Source organism: Halictus rubicundus, unplaced genomic scaffold (assembly GCF_050948215.1).
Source record: "Halictus rubicundus isolate RS-2024b unplaced genomic scaffold, iyHalRubi1_principal scaffold0054, whole genome shotgun sequence".
Classification (NCBI taxonomy): domain Eukaryota; kingdom Metazoa; phylum Arthropoda; class Insecta; order Hymenoptera; family Halictidae; genus Halictus; species Halictus rubicundus.
Window position 1 is genome coordinate 782,162 of NW_027488595.1, and position 8,517 is coordinate 790,678.

Genomic DNA, 8,517 nt, shown 5'->3' on the forward strand with positions numbered 1-8,517 from the left:
TAGAGAATAGGATAGAGAATAGGATAGGCTAGAGGATAGGATAGAGGATAGGAGACGATAGTGGATAGGATAGAGGATAGGATAGGATAGAGGATAGGATAGGATAGAGGTTAGGATAGGTTAGAGAATAGTATAGGATAGAGGATAGGATAGGATAGCGGATAGGATAGGATAGAGGATAGGATAGGATAGAGGATAGGATAGGATAGAGGATAGGATAGGATAGGATAGAAAATGGGATAGGATAGAGTGTAGGAGACGATAGAAGATAGGATAGAGAATAGGATAGGCTAGAGGATAGGATGGTGTATTGGATAGGATAGAGGATACGGTATTATAGACCATAGGATAGGATAGAGTATAGGATAGGATAGAGGATAGGATAGGATATTGGATGGGATAGGATAGGATAGAGGATAGGATAGAGGATTGGATAGGATAGAGGATAGGATAGGATAGACGATAGGATCGGATAGAGAATAGGATAGGGCATTGGATAGGATAGAGGATAGGATAGGACAGAGGATAGGATAGCATAGGGTATAGGATAGGATAGAGGATAGGATAGTATAGTGGATAGGATAGGATAGAGCAGACGATAGAGGATAGGATAGGATAGAGGATAGGATATAATAGAGGATAGGATAGGATAGATGATAGGATAGGAAAGAGGATACGATAGGATAGTGGATAGGATAGGATAGAGCAGACGATAGAGGATAGGATAGGATAGAGGATAGGATATAATAGAGGATAGGATAGGATAGATGATAGGATAGGAAAGAGGATACGATAGGATAGTGAATAGGATAGGATAGATGTTAATATTGTATAGAGGATAGAATATGATAGAGGATACGATATTATAGATGATAGGATAGGGGATTGGATCGGATAGAGGATAAGATAGGATAGAGGATAGGATAGGATAGAGGATAGGATAGGATAGAGGATAGGATAGGATAGAGGATAGGATAGGATAGAGAATAGGATAGAGAATAGGATAGGGTAAAGGATAGGATAGAGGATAGGAGACGATAGAGGATAGGAGACGATAGAGGATAGGATTGGATAGAGGATAGGATAGGATAGAGAATAGGATAGGATAGATGATATTATAGGATAGAGGATAGAATATGATAGAGGATACGATATTATAGAGGATAGGATCGGATAGAGCATAGGATAGGAGATTGGATACGATAGAGAATAGGAGACGATAGAGGATTGGATAGGATAGAGGATAGGATAGGATAGACGATAGGATCGGATAGAGAATAGGATAGGGCATTGGATAGGATAGAGGATAGGATAGGATAGTTGATAGGATAGGATAGAGGATAGGATAGGATAGAGGATAGGATAGGATAGAGGATAGGATAGGATAGAGGATAGGGTAGGATAGAGGATAGGATAGGATAGAGGATAGGATAGGATAGAGAATAGGATAGAGAATAGGATAGGCTAGAGGATAGGATAGAGGATAGGAGACGATAGAGGATAGGATAGGATAGAGGATAGGATATAATAGAGGATAGGATAGGATAGATGATAGGATAGGAAAGAGGATACGATAGGATAGTGAATAGGATAGGATAGATGTTAATATTGTATAGAGGATAGAATATGATAGAGGATACGATAGGATAGGGGATTGGATAGAATAGAGGATAGGAGACGATAGAGGATAGGATAGGATCGAGGATAGGATAGGATAGAGAATAGGACAGGATAGATGATATTATAGGATAGAGGATAGGATAGGATATAGGATACGATATTATAGAGGATAGGATAAGATAGAGGATGGGATCGGATAGAGGATAGGATAGGATAGAGGATAGGATTGGATAGATGAGAGGATAGAGAATAGGATAGGGTAGAGGATAGGATAGAGGATAGGAGACGATAAATGATAAGAGACGATAGAGGATAGGATTGGATAGAGGATAGGATAGGATAGAGAATAGGATAGGATAGAGGATAGGATAGGATAGATCATAGGATAGGATGGAGGATAGGATAGGATAGAGGATAGGATAGGATAGAGGATAGGATAGGATAGAGGATAGGATAGGATAGAGGATAGGATAGGATAGAGGATAGGATAGGATAGAGGATAGGATAGGATAGAGGATAGGATAGGATAGAGGATAGGATAGGATAGAGGATAGGATAGTATAGATGATAGGCTAGGATAGAGGATAGGATCGGATAGGGAATAGGATAGGATACAGGATAGTGTAGAAGAGAGGATAGGATAGGATAGAGGATAGGATAGAATTGAGGGTAGGATAGGATAGTGGATAGGATAGGATAGAGGATAGGATAGGATTGAGGATAGGATAGGAGAGAGGAAAGGGTAGGGTAAAGGATATGATAGGATAGAGAATAGGATAGGATGGAGGATATGATAGGATTGAGGATACGATAGGATAGACAATAGGATAGGATAGAGGATAGGATAGGATAGAGGATAGGATAGGATAGAGGATAGGATAGTATAGATGATAGGCTAGGATAGAGGACAGGATCGGATAGGGAATAGGATAGGATACAGGATAGTGTAGAAGAGAGGATAGGATAGGATAGAGGATAGGATAGGATTGAGGGTAGGATAGGATAGTGGATAGGATAGGATAGAGGATACTATATTATGGAGAATAGGATAGGATAGAGGATTGGATCGGATAGAGGATAGGATAGGATAGAGGATAGGATAGGATAGAGGAGAGGATAGGATAGAGGACAGGATAGGATAGAGGATAGGATAGGATAGAGGATAGGATAGGATAGAGGATAGGATAGGTTAGAGAATAGTATAGGATAGAGGATACGATAGGATAGCGGATAGGATAGGATAGAGGATAGGATAGGATAGAGGATAGGATAGGATAGAGGATAGGATAGGATAGGATAGAGGATAGGATAGGATAGGATAGAAAATGGGATAGGATAGAGTGTAGGAGACGATAGAGGATAGGATAGAGAATAGGATAGGCTAGAGGATAGGATGGTGGATTGGATAGGATAAAGGATACGATATTATAGACCATAGGATAGGATAGAGTATAGGATAGGATAGAGGATAGGATAGGATATTGGATGGGATAGGATAGGATAGAGGATAGGATAGAGGATAGGATAGGGCATTGGATAGGATAGACGATAGGATAGGATAGAGGATAGGATAGCATAGGGTATAGTATAGGATAGAGGATAGGATAGTATAGTGGATAGGATAGGATAGAGCAGACGATAGAGGATAGGATAGGATAGAGGATAGGATATAATAGAGGATAGGATAGGATAGATGATAGGATAGGAAAGAGGATACGATAGGATAGTGAATAGGATAGGATAGATGTTAATATTGTATAGAGGATAGAATATGATAGAGGATACGATATTATAGATGATAGGATAGGGGATTGGATCGGATAGAGGATAGGATTGGATAGAGGATAGGATAGGATAGAGGATAGGATAGGATAGAGGATAGGATAGGATAGAGGATAGGATAGGATAGAGAATAGGATAGAGAATAGGATAGGGTAGAGGATAGGATAGAGGATAGGAGACGATAGAGGATAGGAGACGATAGAGGATAGGATTGGATAGAGGATAGGATAGGATAGAGAATAGGATAGGATGGATGATATTATAGGATAGAGGATAGAATATGATAGAGGATACGATATTATAGAGGATAGGATCGGATAGAGCATAGGATAGGAGATTGGATAGGATAGAGAATAGGAGACGATAGAGGATTGGATAGGATAGAGGATAGGATAGGATAGACGATAGGATCGGATAGAGAATAGGATAGGGCATTGGATAGGATAGAGGATAGGATAGGATAGAGGATAGGATAGGATAGAGGATAGGATAGGATAGAGGATAGGATAGGATAGAGGATAGGATAGGATAGAGGATAGGGTAGGATAGAGGATAGGATAGGATAGAGGATAGGATAGGATAGAGAATAGGATAGAGAATAGGATAGAGAATAGGATAGGCTAGAGGATAGGATAGAGGATAGGAGAGATAGAGGATAGGATAGGATAGAGGATAGGATATAATAGAGGATAGGATAAGATAGATGATAAGATAGGAAAGAGGATACGATAGGATAGTGAATAGGATAGGATAGATGTTAATATTGTATAGAGGATAGAATATGATAGAGGATACGATAGGATAGGGGATTGGATAGAATAGAGTATAGGAGACGATAGAGGATAGGATAGGATCGAGGATAGGATAGGATAGAGAATAGGACAGGATAGCTGATATTATAGGATAGAGGATAGGATAGGATAGAGGATACGATATTATAGAGGATAGGATAAGATAGAGGATGGGATCGGATAGAGGATAGGATAGGATAGAGGATAGGATTGGATAGATGAGAGGATAGAGAATAGGATAGGGTAGAGGATAGGATAGAGGATAGGAGACGATAGAGGATAAGAGACGATAGAGGATAGGATTGGATAGAGGATAGGATAGGATAGAGAATAGGATAGGATAGATGATATTATAGGATAGAGGATAGAATATGATATAGGATACGATATTATAGAGGATAGGATAAGATAGAGGATGGGATCGGATAGAGGATAGGATAGGATAGAGGATAGGATTGGATAGATGAGAGGATAGAGAATAGGATAGGGTAGAGGATAAGATAGAGGATGGGATCGGATACAGGATAGGATAGGATAGAGGATAGGATTGGATAGAGGATAGGATAGGATAGAGAATAGGATAGGATAGAGGATAGGATAGGATAGAGCATAGGATAGGATGGAGGATACGATATTATAGAGGATAGGATCGGATAGAGCATAGGATAGGGGATTGGATAGGATAGAGGATAGGATAGGATAGGGGATTGGATAGGATAGAGGATAGGATAGGGCATTGGATAGGATAGAGGATAGGATAGGATAGAGGATAGGATAGGATAGAGGATAGGATAGGATAGAGGATAGGATAGGATAGAGGATAGGATAGGATAGAGGATAGGATAGGATAGAGGATAGGATAGAATAGAGGATAGGATAGGATAGAGGATAGGATAGGATAGAGGATAGGATAGGATAGAGGATAGGATAGGATAGAGGATAGGATAGGATAGAGGATAGGATAGGATAGAGGATAGGATAGGATAGAGGATAGGATAGGATAGAGGATAGGATAGGATAGAGGATAGGATAGGATAGAGGATAGGATAGGATAGAGGATAGGATAGGATAGAGGATAGGATAGGATAGAGGATAGGATAGGATAGAGGATAGGATAGGATAGAGGATAGGATAGGATAGAGGATAGGATAGGATAGAGGATAGGATAGGATAGAGGATAGGATAGGATAGAGGATAGGATAGGATAGAGGATTGGATAGGATAGAGGATAGGATAGGATAGAGGATAGGATAGGATAGAGGATAGGATAGGATAGAGGATAGGATAGGATAGAGGATAGGATAGGATAGAGGATAGGATAGTATAGATGATAGGCTAGGATAGAGGATAGGATCGGATAGGGAATAGGATAGGATACAGGATAGTGTAGAAGAGAGGATAGGATAGGATAGAGGATAGGATAGGATTGAGGGTAGGATAGGATAGTGGATAGGATAGGATAGAGGATAGGATAGGATTGAGGATAGGATAGGAGAGAGGAAAGGGTAGGGTAAAGGATATGATAGGATAGAGAATAGGATAGGATGGAGGATATGATAGGATTGAGGATACGATAGGATAGACAATAGGATAGGATAGAGGATAGGATAGGATAGAGGATAGGATAGGATAGAGGATAGGATAGTATAGATGATAGGCTAGGATAGAGGACAGGATCGGATAGGGAATAGGATAGGATACAGGATAGTGTAGAAGAGAGGATAGGATAGGATAGAGGATAGGATAGGATTGAGGGTAGGATAGGATAGTGGATAGGATAGGATAGGATAGAGGATAGGATAGGATAGGATAGAAAATGGGATAGGATAGAGTGTAGGAGACGATAGAGGATAGGATAGAGAATAGGATAGGCTAGAGGATAGGATGGTGGATTGGATAGGATAGAGGATACGATATTATAGACCATAGGATAGGATAGAGTATAGGATAGGATAGAGGATAGGATAGGATATTGGATGGGATAGGATAGGATAGAGGATAGGATAGAGGATAGGATAGAGGATAGGATAGGGCATTGGATAGGATAGACGATAGGATAGGATAGAGGATAGGATAGCATAGGGTATAGGATAGGATAGAGGATAGGATAGTATAGTGGATAGGATAGGATAGAGCAGACGATAGAGGATAGGATAGGATAGAGGATAGGATATAATAGAGGATAGGATAGGATAGATGATAGGATAGGAAAGAGGATACGATAGGATAGTGAATAGGATAGGATAGATGTTAATATTGTATAGAGGATAGAATATGATAGAGGATACGATATTATAGATGATAGGATAGGGGATTGGATCGGATAGAGGATAGGATAGGATAGAGGATAGGATAGGATAGAGGATAGGATAGGATAGAGGATAGGATAGGATAGAGAATAGGATAGAGAATAGGATAGGGTAGAGGATAGGATAGAGGATAGGATAGGATAGATGATATTATAGGATAGAGGATAGAATATGATAGAGGATACGATATTATAGAGGATAGGATCGGATAGAGCATAGGATAGGAGATTGGATAGGATAGAGAATAGGAGACGATAGAGGATTGGATAGGATAGAGGACAGGATAGGATAGACGATAGGATCGGATAGAGAATAGGATAGGGCATTGGATAGGATAGAGGATAGGATAGGATAGAGGATAGGATAGGATAGAGGATAGGATAGGATAGAGGATAGGATAGGATAGAGGATAGGATAGGATAGAGGATAGGGTAGGATAGAGGATAGGATAGGATAGAGGATAGGATAGGATAGAGAATAGGATAGAGAATAGGATAGGCTAGAGGATAGGATAGAGGATAGGAGACGATAGAGGATAGGATAGGATAGAGGATAGGATATAATAGAGGATAGGATAGGATAGATGATAGGATAGGAAAGAGGATACGATAGGATAGTGAATAGGATAGGATAGATGTTAATATTGTATAGAGGATAGAATATGATAGAGGATACGATAGGATAGGGGATTGGATAGAATAGAGTATAGGAGACGATAGAGGATAGGATAGGATCGAGGATAGGATAGGATAGAGAATAGGACAGGATAGCTGATATTATAGGATAGAGGATAGGATAGGATAGAGGATACGATATTATAGAGGATAGGATAAGATAGAGGATGGGATCGGATAGAGGATAGGATAGGATAGAGGATAGGATTGGATAGATGAGAGGATAGAGAATAGGATAGGGTAGAGGATAGGATAGAGGATAGGAGACGATAGAGGATAAGAGACGATAGAGGATAGGATTGGATAGAGGATAGGATAGGATAGAGAATAGGATAGGATAGATGATATTATAGGATAGAGGATAGAATATGATAGAGGATACGATATTATAGAGGATAGGATCGGATAGAGCATAGGATAGGAGATTGGATAGGATAGAGAATAGGAGACGATAGAGGATTGGATAGGATAGAGGATAGGATAGGATAGACGATAGGATCGGATAGAGAATAGGATCGGATAGAGAATAGGATAGGGCATTGGATAGGATAGGATAGAGGATAGGATAGGATAGAGGATAGGATAGGATAGAGGATAGGATAGGATAGAGGATAGGATAGGATAGAGGATAGGATAGGATAGAGGATAGGATAGGATAGAGGATAGGATAGGATAGAGGATAGGATAGGATAGAGGATAGGATAGGATAGAGGATAGGATAGGATAGAGGATAGGATAGGATAGAGGATAGGATAGGATAGAGGATAGGATAGGATAGAGGATAGGATAGGATAGAGGATAGGATAGGATAGAGCATAGGATAGGATGGAGGATACGATATTATAGAGGATAGGATCGGATAGAGCATAGGATAGGGGATTGGATAGGATAGAGGATAGGATAGGATAGGGGATTGGATAGGATAGAGGATAGGATAGGATAGAGGATAGGATAGGATAGAGAATAGGATAGGCTAGAGGATAGGATAGAGGATGGGAGACGATAGAGGATAGGATAGAGAATTGGATAGGATAGAGGATAGGATAGGATAGAGGATAGGATAGGATAGAGGATAGGATAGGTTAGAGAATAGGATAGGATAGAGGATAGGATAGGATAGAGAATAGGATTGGATAGAGGATGTGGTAGGATCGAGGATACGATAGGATAGAGGATAGGATAGGATAGACAATAGGATAGAATAGAGGATACGATAGGATAGAGGATAGGATAGGATAGAGGATAGGATAGTATAGATGATAGGCTAGGATAGAGGATAGGATCGGATAGGGAATAGGATAGGATACAGGATAGTGTAGAAGAGAGGATAGGATAGGATAG